The sequence below is a fragment of the Triticum dicoccoides genome, chromosome 6B (genome assembly GCF_002162155.2).
Source record: "Triticum dicoccoides isolate Atlit2015 ecotype Zavitan chromosome 6B, WEW_v2.0, whole genome shotgun sequence".
NCBI lineage: Eukaryota > Viridiplantae > Streptophyta > Magnoliopsida > Poales > Poaceae > Triticum > Triticum dicoccoides.
The window spans coordinates 638207301-638221601 of NC_041391.1; positions in this window are offsets into that span (position 1 = coordinate 638207301).

Sequence of the window (14301 nt, forward strand, 5' to 3'; positions counted from 1 at the left end):
GCCACCCCTCGCCAGCGCCGTCCACACCCGTCCCCGACCCCGCGCCCTCCCTGTCCAGCTGCACCGACCGGCCCCGTCCACCCTTTGCCGACGCCCTGCCCTGCTGCGCCCCTCCGCTGACGCCCTGCTGTGCCCCGGCCGGCCCCATCCACCCTTCCCCGGCGGCTGGCCCCCGGCCTCCCTGCTGCCCGCTGCACCGGCGCGGCCAAGGTGAGATTTTTTTATCTTTTTGCATTTTGTTACTGTTTTTTTTTGCATAGATGGATATGTGATGAATGGATATATGCATGCATGTACAGATTGATGGTGAAGTTTGTGATAGATGGATGCATTGATGGATATTGCTCAATTTTGTGAATTTGGACACTTAGATATTGCTCAATATGGATAGATGATATTGGTCAAGTTTTTCAATATGTGCATGTAAAGAGATGAGCGAGGGAAGATAATGGAGTATGAACGAGCTCCGTTTGTTTTTTTATAAGAGAGAAAGAATGGGGGAGAGAGGGAATGGAGTAGGAACGGGTTTAGAGTTTGATTATTCGAAAGGGTGTGAACTAACTGACGACGGGGAGGAAGAAGTAGAAAATAGTTAATGCGGAGGAATTAGGAAATTTGGTAAATCCGGCCGCCGCCTGCACGCCTTGGCGCACAAACTGTAGGCGGAGTTAAAGAAGAGGGGGCCGTCGATGAGCTGGGCGGGCTTCATCACTGCGCCCTGTCTTGGTGGACCGTCGGTTCAACCAAAGGGGAGGGGAGGGATGATGGTGCCGCCAGAGCTTTTTTTTTACAATTTGACATGTTGTTTCATGTTCATTCATAATGTTGTGCCAATGCTTAATGTGAGGTGATGACCTAAATTTTTATCACTCGGTGGAATTAACAGGATTTGTAGTGTTCCATCTTCGTGGAGTGATCGTCCGCATTGGAGGTGTTTGTCCATGATCGTCCCTCCTTTGATCGACTACATCCTCTACATCGGAGGGTGAGCAACAATTCCATGACCTCGTCCACTTTTTTTCCATGTCACTAGATTGAATTTTCACATCAAGTCGCGTACCCTAGGTCTCCCGTCCGAAAGGGTTGCATCGATAAATATGCATTCAATTGCATATTTATCACCGCAACTCTTTCGGATTGTCCAGCGCTTTCCACGGACAGCCCGAGGATGTGTAGATTGGGTACGTTGTGCATCCTCTACCCCGTTCCGAGACAGGATTTCGGCGGCGCCTCCCTGTTGTTCTCCGGATGCACATTCTCTCGGCATTTTGCCGAGACGTGTATTTGGAGAACAGCGGGGAGGTGCTGCCGAAATTTTGTCTCGGAATGGGGTAGAGCATGGGCTGTACTCAATCTACACATTCTCGGGTGGGATTAGGACCCATCTTTACCTATTAGAGATGTAGGTGGATTAAATGTTGTTTCTCGTCAACCTTGTAAAAAATAAAATATTGATGTGGGTAATTTAAATGAATCCTTAATTTTGTTGTGTGGCTTCCAATAAAGTAGAGATGACAGATAATCAGTGGATGTATAGTGGGTTTTTCCGTCGGAATCAAGTAACAACAGAGTGGGTCGAGAAAACTGATGTGTTTTTGAAAGAGATATTCCGTAGTCTAATGAGGATGGTGCCAGAATGTCCGTGTGCCAAATGTAAGAGACGTATCCGCAGAGATAAGAGTGAGATGACTAAGCACCTTCGCACGAATGGATTTATGCCCAACTTTAATGTGCCGATAAACTTTGCCCAGCGGGACCGTGGTAGAGAGGATGTGATACGACAACGCGTCGCTGGTTATGAGGACGATGGGGCTAGAGACATGCTAGATGATGTCTTTGCTGCACAGCCGACACCTCCGTCACATTCAGCGAATGAACCGGAGGAGCCGGAGGAAACTGCAAAGGCCTTCCTAGAAATCTTGGCCTCGTCAAAGAAACCTCTCTATGAGGGTACCAAGCTGTCTGTGCTGGATGCCATCTCGCAACTGATGGTAGTCAAGGCTGAGTACGGTTGTAGCCGAGGTTGCTTCAAAGCATTTCTAGGAGTATGGGCTAACAGCCTGCCCGAGGGCCATGAACTGCCGAAAACCATGTACGGTACGAAGAAAATCATGAAGACGCTCTCCATGGACTATGAGAAAATACATGTTTGTCCAAAGAATTGCCTTTTGTTTAGGCATGAGTATGCGGATGACAACTACTATAGGAAGTGTGGTTCCTCTCGGTATATTGAGGTGGTCGATAAGCATGGTCAGAAGCACCAGCTAAAAATCCCTATGAAGGTTCTTCGGTATCTTGATTTTATAAAAAGACTACAACGCCTTTTCATCACCGAGGAGTCTGCCAAAATGATGAAGTGGCACAAGGAAGGGAAAAGGTACAATCGAAAAAAAATTGTACATACATCAGAAGGTGAAGCATGGAAGTCATTCGATATAAAGTACCCGGAGGAAGCAGCCGAGGCTGGGAATGTCAGAATTGCTATAACAAGTGATGGGTTCAATCCATATGGTATGTCGTCTAATTGCTATAACAGCAACGCGGAGTACGGGACGGCCGCTAAGGCCGTGATCACCAAATTTTGGGTAAGTTCCCTTTTGAATCACTTGTCTTCAGTTTCGTTCATAGTTTATCATTGAATCACTCAACTCATGCCTTGTTTGCTTCTGGTTTATGCATGATTGCAGCAAATCTATAGAGTTCTTGACGAGCACAAGGCCGGAGCCGACGTGGTCTTACTTGCGTCTGCAAAGAAGAAAGCTTGTCAGTTGCAGTACGAGGTGCGTTGGGTTGCCGTCTCACAGTACTACCACATCTACCTGCAACAAAAGATGACCAAAACTCAAGCACAGAGGCAAAAAATTACCATGAGCAGGGAGCAGTTCATGATGGTAACTATTACTGACTTTTCATTGTTTCAAGGAGTCAACTATATGTTTCGTGCTCACATGTCATGCTTCCAAAATTTGCATAGGTTGTTCCTCGTTGGTGCTATGGAAGGCATGGCGGATGGGCGTGTTTGGTGGATAGGTGGGTCGGTGACGATCCGGAGTTTGCTGCCAAGAGCATCAAGGCCCGGGCTAACCGTGGAAAAGACGGGACACACGGCCAAGGAAACAGGAACCACTGGGGCTTCAAGGCCATGAAGGTATATCTATATGAAAGATGCATTTTGGTTCTTCTTTACCGTCATGTTCTTATGTATGGCTAACTTCTGTTTGACGTTGCAGGAGGACAAGTTGCAGAGGCCGCTCTCAGACATGGAGTCGTGGAAGCTGGCCCGCGAGCGGCGTGATCGCAAGGAGGGAGAGAGCCAGTACTACGGAAACACCGAGCAACACCTGGAGTCTTACACTCAGAACTATCAGAAGTTGCATCCGGATGTTCCCGTTCCTGAGGTCGCCCAGTCTCAGATCGACGACACGGTGGTGGTGGCCATCCAGGGTAAGTCCCATGGCCGGTATCCGTGTTTCGATGGCTTGATCACTCCGTCGATCTCGTACACACAGCTTCGAGCTACCAACCCGAGACCGTTAGAGAGTACGGGGCATTCGCAGCCTCCCTTAGTCCGCCAATGTGCTGTAAGTATTTCCCCTTATCTTCTTTTTCTCTATCTTTCTTAGTTTATTTTCATCACTGCCCACTTAGAAACAACCTCAATTTTGTAGGCATATCAGGCCTTTCTCGAGCATAGGCATATTGAGGTGAGGGAGTACTTGCAACGAGTGAAGGCAAACGATGATTACAGCCGTCAAGTGATGGCGGTTAGTTTTGCCCTCTTAAACCAAGCTCAAATTTGCACTTTCATTCCTTCTGACTTTGTTGATCACGGCTTGTTTCTAAGTGGACTTGTTTAACTAACATCCAGGCTATGTTGGCGTCTTGGACTAACCGCACGAAGCCACCACAAGTTGGACCCCCACCACCACCTTCGGGAGACGCCCCACACATTCCCACGTTCGAGGAATGGCTGGCACTAGGCGGTGATACTCCGGTTAGTAAATTTGCCTAACTAATGACAAACTAGTTCTCGTTCATTCAACACTATCATGTCATATTTACCGTTAGAATCTTCTTTCAAACATGTAGGGGACCGGTGGCTCGACTCCTGCTCCGTCGACCCCAGTCACTCCGATCTGGCAGAGTGATGGTGGTCGCGGTGGCGGTTTTGGCGGAGGTGGACTTGGTGGTGGCGGTTTTGGCGGAGGTGGACTTGGTGGTGGTGGTGGTTTTGGCGGAGGTGGACTTGGCAGAGGTGGTGGTTTTGGCGGAGGTGGACTCGGTGGTGGTGGTGGTTTTGGCGAAGCTGGACTCGGTGGTGCTTGATGTCGATGATGATTCCGTGTATGCGGCCGTTGTGCCTTGTCTTTCATGTTTCAACTTTTATGATGTTTCATGTATTGCACTACTCTTATGTTCGTGAACTTTCACCGGTGATGATCTTTAGATGATGAACTTGACTATGTTTAAATGATGATGATGAACTGACATATTTCATATTATTCTGCTTTGAAATGCTGTCAAATGAATTGAAAAAGAGAAAACAGGGAAAATAATATAAAAAAAACTATGCCTACGGCAAAGCCATCGGCATATATACGCTCAGGAGCCACCAGGAGGCGACACGTGACAGGGCTATGCCTACGCATCTATGCCGACGGCTTTGCCGTAGGCATAGCCCTGCCGCCAGGTCAAACCAGGGGGCGACACGTGGCAAAGATATGCCTACGGCGAAGCCGTCGGCATAGATTAAATCTATGCCGACGGCTTTGCCGTAGGCATATCTTTGCCACGTGTCTTCTCCTGAGTCGCCAACAGTTTTGACGGCGTCGTCCGTTGCCGTTAGACGGAAAGCTACGCCGACGGTCTCTCCCAAACAAAGTTCAAACACTAATCTCGGAAGGTCAAGTAATGCCCTAGACAAAGAAGGAACCCTAGAACAAGGAACGAAGAACAAGGGCATTACCACCATCCATGGGAGGAGATCGGGAGGCCTCCACAGAGAGAATCCACGAAGAGCCCACGGATCCGAAGCGCGAGACGCACTCCAGGGCGGGGGCAGTGGTGACCGGCGGTTAGGGCAAGGAAAAGAAGAACAGGGACGAAGGAAAAAAAGAAAACCCGTCACCCCGTCGGAAATAAATAGGCCCATAGACACGCATCGGTAGAACCGCTCTGAGGAACGGTTGTACCGCAAGTCAGGTACTGACTGGTGGTTGCGGGCGGTACTTCCGTTGCCTGAAAGGCACCGGTAGTACCGCCCGGAATCAACCGGTAGTACCGGACGATGGTAACCACGGGGATTGAGCGATAAAACCGCCCAAGCACCGATTGCGAACCTATTGGGACAGCACAACCAGGTACCAGCGGTAGAACTGCCCATGACCCCGGTTGTACCGCCAGGCCACCAATGCCCAAACCAAGGTCAAAAAGAACAAAACAAGAGAAACAACAACCTTGGAGAATCCAAAACCTAGAACAAAAAACAAAACGAAAAGAAAACGAACACAAGAATGCAGAGCGAATTCCAACCTCTCTCAAGAGAGGGCGGTGGCTGGAGCCACCTATGTTTGAGTCAATTGGTATGGCACTGCGAAGAATTATCCTTGGGCCCATGACCAAAACTCGTCTTTGAAACACAAGTACCATCAAGAATGGTGAATGTGAAAGAGAGGCTCAATTTATGCATAATGGGGGGAGGAAGAGTTCATTGAGAGAACAACACTCCCACTATGTCCATGCCTACATCTAAACAAGACAACAAGTTGAGGATGGTGGGGTGTGCAAGGGTTCAAGCAACATTGCTTGAATAAATGATATTTAGCTCATGCCTTAACTCGCGAAATCTTGCTTCATCCAAGGGCTTCATGAAAATATCTGCAAGGTTATCATGAGTATTGACATACTTGAGCTCAATCTCCCCTCGCCTAATGTGATCCCGGATGAAGTGATACCGAATCTCAATATGCTTTGTCTTGAAGTGTTGCACCGGGTTGAGAGAAATCTTGATGGCACTTTCATTATCACACCAAAGAGGCACTTTATCACAAATGACACCGTACTCCTTTAAAGTTTGCCTCATCCATAAGAGTAGTGCACAACAACTAGCGGCCGCCACATACTCCGCTTCGGTGGACGAGAGAGACACACAACTTTGCTTCTTGGAAGACCAACTCACCAAAGAGCAACCAAGAAATTGGCACCCTCCGGAAGTGGACTTCCTATCCACTTTGTCTCCCGCCCAATCGGAATCCGTATATCCTTCAAGCTTGAAGTTTGCCCCTCTTGGGTACCATAAGCCAAAGTTGGGGGTATGAGCCAAATATCGAAAGATTCGCTTGACCGCCACATAGTGGCTTTCCTTTGGTGCGGCTTGAAACCGTGCACACATTCCCACACTCAACATGATATCCAGTCTAGATGCACAAAGGTAAAGCAAGGAGCCAATCATGGAGCGATATACCTTTTGATCCACCATTTACCATTGGGACCAATGTCAAGTTGGCACTTGGTAGGCATTGGAGTAGAAGCCGGCTTGACATCACTTAGCTTGAATCTTTTTAGCATGTCTTGAGTGTATTTGGCTTGGTTGATGAAGGTACCTTCTCTTCTTTGTTTGATATCAAAAGCAAGTAAGAACTTCAACTCTCCCATCGAAGACATCTTGAACTTGGAGGTCATGAGAGCGGCAAATTCCTCATTGAAAGCTTTGTTAGGGGAACCAAAGATAATATCATAAACATATAGTTGGCATACAAACAACTCCCCTTTGACCTTCTTAGTAAAAAGAGTGGGATCGATTTGCCCCACCTCAAATCCACGATCTTGTAACAACTCGGTAAGGTGGTCATACCACGCACGTGGGGCTTGTTTAAGGCCATAAAGTGCCTTATCGAGTTGATACACATGATCCGGGAAGTAGGGATCCTCGAACCCGGGGGGGTTGCTTGACATAGACCAACTCATTAATAGGAGCATTAAGAAAAGCACTTTTCACATCCATTTGTTGCAACTTAAAGTTGTGATGGGAAGCATAAGCAATCAACAAACGTATGGATTCAAGGCGAGCAACGGGAGCAAAGGTTTCACCGTAGTCGATACCCTCGACTTGGGCGTAGCCTTGTGCTACCAATCTTTCCTTGTTGCGAATGATGTTCCCATGAGCATCTTGCTTGTTCTTGAATATCCACTTGGTTCCAATGACGTTGTGGTTCCCCGACGGCCTTGGCACCAATCTCCACACCTTGTTGTACTCGAAGTAGTTGAGTTCTTCATGCATGGCATTGAGCCAATCCGAATCTTCGAGCGCCTCATAGACCTTTTGGGGTTCAACACAAGAAACAAACGCGTGATGCTCACAATAGTTTGCTAATTGTCTACGAGTGCTTACCCTATTTCTTAGGCTTCCAACCACATTCTCCATGAGATGACCTTTGGTGGTGAGCTTGGAAGCAATCTTCACGGCACGACGCTCTAATTCCTCCTCGAATGTGGAAGGAGGAGGGTTAACTTGATTATCTTGAGCGCCGTCTTGAGCTTGTTCTTGATCTTAAACTTGCTCGAGGTGAGGAACTTGACCTTGGGCATCACTTGGTGGTTCACCACCATCTTGAGGTTGATCTTGCCCTTGGTCTTGTTCACGAGATTGAGGGCCTTCACTATGTTCTTCGGAAATGTGTGGGTCTTGGGAAGGTGATGGATCCACTTGAGTGGAGCATTGTCCTTCTCCATCGGCCACAAGGGGTTTCTCAATGGGTAGAATATTACCAATACCCATTCTTCTTATGGCTTCGGGAGGAATTTCATCACCTACATCACAAGTACCACTTTGCTCCATTTGGGAGCCGTTATTTTTGTCAAACTCCACGTTACACGTCTCCTCAATGAGTCCGGTGAACTTGTTGAGGACACGGTAAGCATGAGAGTTTGTGGCATAACCAATAAATATGCCCTCATAAGCTCTAGCCTCAAATTCAGACAAACGAGCACCTTTCTTGAGAATGAAACACTTACACCCGAACACCCGGAAGTACTTGAGATTGGGCTTGTTACCGGTGAGTATTTCATAAAGAGTCTTGTTCAAGACCTTGCAGAGATAGAGCCGATTGGATGCATGACATGCTGTGTTGATGGCTTCGGCCCAAAAGTTGTATGGAGACTTGAACTCCGCCATCATGGTCCTTGCCGAATCCATCAATATCCGGTTCTTCCTCTCCGCAACACCATTTTGTTGAGGGGTATATGGTGCAGCATATTGATGCTTGATCCCCTCATCACTAAGAAACTCATCCAAGGTGTAGTTCTTGAACTCGGTGCCGTTGTCACTTCTTATTGTCAAGATCTTTGCATTATGTTGACGTTGAGCTTCATTAGCAAAGTCGATGACGGTTTGTTGAGTCTCGCTCTTCTTCTTGAAGAAATATACCCAAGTGTATCTTGAATAATCATCCACAATCACCAAGCAATACTTTCTACCTCCAAGACTATCAAACGATGGAGACCCAAAAAGATCCATGTGAAGGAGCTCCAAGGGTCTCTTCGAGTAGATGAAGGTCGTGGGAGGGTGAGCCTTCTCATGAAGCTTTCATTCAATACAAGCACTGCAAGCACGATCTTTGGCAAAGCTAACATTTGTTAGTACACGGACATGGTCCCCCTTTAGGAGACTTTGCAAAGATCTCATATTGATGTGGGCTAGACGACGATGCCAAAGCCATCCCACATCAACTTTATCCATTAGGCATGTCGCGGTCTTAGTGGGTCGCTTCGAAAAGTTAATCACATAGAGACCGTTCTCGATATGCCCAACAAAGGCTACTTTAAGAGTCTTGCTCCACAAGAGGGCCATGGTATCAATGTCAAAGAAAGTAGCAAAACCCACGAGTGCAAGTTGACGAACGGAAAGCAAATTGTATGCAAGGGACTCAACAAGCATGACTTTCTTGATCGTTAGATCATGAGAAATGACAACCTTGCCAAGACCCAATACCTTAGAATGTAAGGCATCACCCCACTCGACATCGGTGGGCATAGATGGAATCTTTTGCACGTCCACCACCAAGTCCTTGCTCCCGGTCATGTGATTTGTTGCTCCACTATCGAGCAACCATGATCCCCCATCGGAAGCAAACACCTACAAGAGATCAATGCTTGGTTTTAGGTACCCATTTAGTAATGGGTCCATTGATGTTAGTAACAAGGGTCTTAGGAACCCAAATAGACCATTCAATGTACTCATAAGGAGAACCAACAAATTTAGCATAAACATGCCCATCACTAGCATGGCACAACACATATGATGGGTTAAAGTCACCGGCTTTGTTGGAGGGGATGGTTTTGCCCTTTTTGACATCAACACCCTTCACATTTTCCTTCTTCTCCTTAGGAGCGTCCTCTCCCTCTTTCACAAAAGTTTGCTTGAGAGGAGGAGGTCGTTTGGTCTTGTCGTTCTTTTTTGTATTCTTGGACTTGGGTGCAAACCCAATTCCCTTCTTGGCCACAACTTCCTTTTGATTGCTCAAAAGGTCGTTGAGGTTCTTCTCACCTTGAATGCATGTCACAAGACCTTTCTCAAGTTGATCCTTCAACTTGGCATTCTCCTCCACAAGATGCACATGCTCACAACACGGGTTAGTAGCATATGCATTATCAATTAATACCATATGAGGAAAGGTGGCCTTTTCCTTGGTTAGCTTAACTTGGAGTTGAGCATGAGACTCCTTGAGGTTAGCGTGAGCACCCTTCAAGACCTTGTGGGCCTTGTCAAGCACATCAAACTCCTCCTTGAGTCTAGCATGATCAACCCCAAGTTTAGCCTTCTCGGAGGTTAGCACACGAGACACGACAAGAGCATGATCAAGATCTTTCTTTAACTTAGCATGGTCATCATTGTATGACTCCTCAAGAGTCAAACGATGCCCACGCTCTTCCTCAAGAGCATTAGAGAGATCCGATATCTCATCGGCATAGTCACGACTATGACTTTCCATCTTAGAGATGGTTTCTTCGTGAGCCTCGATCATGTCATTGGCTTAACCAAGTTGTTCCAAGAGAGCAACAAAGTGCTTCTTGGATTTGCCCTTGAGCTTACTCATAAATGACTCAAATTCATTCACTTCCTCATTAGACCCATCATGTTCATCAATGCAACCCTCCAAAGAGGGATTAGTAATGAGGCACTTGGCGGTGATGTTCTTGTTGGGTGAATCAAAGAGAGACACCCGGGGAGAGGTAGCAATGGCAACGGAGGCCATGACCATTGTTTCTCCATTTTCATCATCATCATCATCCTCATGGTATTCTTCTTGAACCACCAACCCACGAGTAGGAGTCTTCTTGGTGAAGTTGTTCTTGTTGGGGAAGGACTTGGCTTTGTCTTTTCGGATGAACTTGCCACCATTGTCTTCCCGCTTCTCGTAAGGACAATCCGCAACGAAATGGCTCACATTACCACAGTTGAAACAAGTTCTAACTCGTTGCTTGCCCTTGAAGCCACTTGAGTTGTTCTTGTTGAAGTTGGGTCTTGAATTTTCTTGCTCCAAAATTGTCTTGAAGCAAGAGCCATGTGCTCATGATAATCATATTTCGTATCTTCGGGGTTGCTCTCCTCATCCTCCTCTTATTCCTCTTCTTCCACAATAACCTTGGCCTTCAAGGAAAGATTGGGCTTCTTTGCCCTTTGAGAACGGAGCACCGCATTGTCGACGGTCTTGTCCAAGATGCTCATTGCAACAAACTCATCAACCACTTCACTTGATGTCATGGAGTGTAAGTCCGGTCTTTGACGAATGACGGAGGACATGGCCTTGTTGTAGGGCATCATGGCCTTGAGGAACTTGCGCTTGATCCAATTGTCATCTGTTTCCTTGCTCCCATGATCTTGGAGTGAGACCGCGAGTTTGGTCACTCTTCGAAAGAGCTCACGAGGTTCTTCATCTTCTTTCATTGCAAACTCATTGGCTTCATCTTGTACCACTTCATAGTTAGAGCGTTGAATGCTAGCACTTCCTCGATAGAGAGACACAACACATTGCCAGGCGTCTTTGGCCATGGCATGGGGTCGAAGATGAGGGAGATCTTCGGGAAGGATTACATCTTGGATGATGAAGAGAGCACTCTCATTGAATTGATTATCCACCACTTCTCTCGGGGTGAAGTTGCTTCGATCATGTGGATAGAAACCTTCTTCAATGATTCTTCAAAGATTAGTATTCACATGATTTAAATGACGCTTGAAGCGATACACCAAAGAATCAAAATCCTCATTTTTCACAATCTTAGGGGGAGGACCGGCATGATTTAAATGAGTAGATGGAATCGGTCCTCCATAAGTTGGAGGTTCCACATGGGCAAAGATGCCGGTGCCATTTCTACACTAGTAGAAGGACCCTTCTCACTATTAGCTTCCCCCTTGTAGGAGTTAGCATTCGTCACCTTATTAGTGGGATCACCCACTTTCAACGGCGAGGTAGGTAGTTTAAGTCCTTCTAAGAATTTATTAAACATGCTTTCTATCGTGGTTGTCATGGAGGTTTTCAATGTGTCCAAGGCCACATTTAATTCCTCATGGGACACCGCGGTTTCCCCATCACCCGTAGACGAGATCGGATTCACACCGGAGTGCTCCTCCTCCCCATAGTCTACGGTGTCAACCATACTCTTCGGACGGCAAAGTCCTTAATAAAGAGACGAGGCTCTGATACCAATTGAAAGGATCGATATAGTTGACTAGAGGGGGGTGAATAGGCAACTAACAATTTTTATCTTTTCTTAACCAAATTAAACTTTGCATCAAAGTAGGTTGTCTAGATATGCAACTAAGTGGACAACCTATATAATGCAACAACAACAAGCACACAAGCAAGCAAGGGATACAACACAAGTAAGCTTGCAAAATTAAAGGCACGAGATAACCAAGAGTGGAGCCAGTGGAGACGAGGATGTGTTACTGAAGTTCCTTCCTTTTGAGGGGAAGTATGTCTCCGTTAGAGCGGTGTGGAGGCACAATGCTCCCCAAGAAGCCACTAGGGCCAGCGTATTCTCCTCACGCCCTCACACAATGCGAGATGCCGTGATTCCACTACTTGGTGCCCTTGAAGGCGGCAACCGGACCTTTACAAACAAGGTTGGGGCTCTCTCCACAACTTAATTGGAGGCTCCCAACGAAACCACGAAGCTTCACCACAATGGAATATGGCTCCGAGGTGACCTCAACCGTCTAGGGTGCTCAAACACCCAAGAGTAATAAAATCCACACAAGAAAGTATGGGGGAAGCAAATATCCTTTGGTGGAAGTGTAGATCTAGGTCTCCTCCTTCAATCCCTAGCAAATCAACAAGTTTGAGTGGCTAGAGAGAGAGATCAGGCAAAGAGAGCTTGAGAGCATCAACGGTGGAGTGAGAGAGGTAAGAGGTGAAAGTGGTAGGTGGAAGAACCACCTTATATACCAACCCTAATAAATCCAACCGTTATTGCATTTTCAGCACTGCAGCGGTACAACCACTCCTTGTCTCGGTACAACCGGGGCTCACGGTGTATCGACAGAACCCTACCAGGCGGTACAACCGGGCCACCATGCGGTAGTACCTGTTTTAGAAAATAACCGGACCAACCGCCCAGCCACCCCTCAACTACCGCACTAAAACAGAAAGGAGTCACTCCTGAGGGCGGTAGTTGGGTGGTGCTGGGCCGGTGCAACCGCATGGCCTTGAGCGCTTGGGCGGCTAAGGTTAGAGCGGAAGAACCGCTCGAACCTCCGGTGGTACCGGTTGACGAGGAACAACCGGACCAACCGGTCCACCACCGCCCGAGAACCGCATCAAAACAGAGGCTTGACCGGTACTTGGGCGGTGCATGGCCGGAACCACCGCCGCAGGTCTTTGCTGAGCGTGGTGGCGGTACCACTACCCGGAGGCAGCGGTACCACCGCTCGATAAAGACGGGAAGGCGCCAAGAGCCAGCGGTACAACCGCTCGGACGAGCGGTACAACCGCTGGGAAAGCACAGCAGGCAGTCAGATCAAAAGGGAGACGCTCTCTCTCACACCTGAGGAAGACAAGAGAGGGGTGATGGAGGTGTACGTGAACGGATTCCCCTACTCTTTCCAATGTGGATTCCCTCTTGATAGTACGGGTTCCCTACGACCAAAGAGATAAAAAGCGTAGAGGACTCCGTCTTTGTTCTTTTCCATCGAGAGAAAAAAACTATCCGATGTAAGCCTAAGCATCGAGAACCTGTAACATTTAGCACAGGATTAGACCAACAAAGGGTTGTCATCATCATCCAAAACATAAGGTAGGGAAATGCCCTTTCAATCATCATCATTATCATCATCATCATTGCAGTATACTTTCCACGCACCCACATAATCATCCATATATCTTCTGAATCTACAAATAAAATAACAAAATGAACTATTAACACACAATGATCTGACATCATGCAACTAGTGATAGAGGCAGGTTATTAGTCACGTACAAATTTTGAAGTCCATGCAATTTTTGTTATACATAAAAAATTACTCGCATACATAGCAGATGGAAATGCATTCATAACTTACCTCAAGGTGATCATTGACCCGTTACTAACAGTTTTGTTACCTTTTCTTTTAGGGGTTCAGGTTACATACTTAAACTATATGAGCCTAATATGAGCATCTTAGTGTATGGCAAAAAGTAAGTGTTAACATTTGCTTTGATTGCTTCCAATGTTCAACATATCAAATGGGACAAAGATACACATTTTGTACGGCATGCAGTGCGAAATCTGTTGGAGCAGCACGAACCTGCACCAATTGTTGGCGTCCCTTCTCCCACCTCCTCGTGAGATCCTGGTCCAACCATGAGTAAAATATATCAGAGTACAAATAGACTTTCAGTTTGTGCTTGTAAACATAATTTAAATATTAGTTACACACCAGTTGTGGTAAAGGGACTAATTAAGTTATTCAACACATCATGCTGGTTAACATGGTAATTCGTGTTTGGGTAAAAATAAATTATTCCGGACAAAATCACTGCCTATGCAGTATATATAGACAGTCAGAAAGACCTAAATATGGCGCCATTAGTATTAATTACTAATAGGACAAAAAGAATCTACTCAAACATCATAGAGGTGCAAAACATCATTGATAATAGTGTTTAGCACAAAGAACCATGTTTAAATAAAGATTACAACGGGAAGAGAGAGGTTACACCGCTGCATAGAGGGGGAGAAAGTTGGTGATGACGGCGACAAAGTTGTTGGAGTAGATTGCCGTCACGGTGGTTCCTCCGACGGTGCGCCGGCGCCACCGGGAGA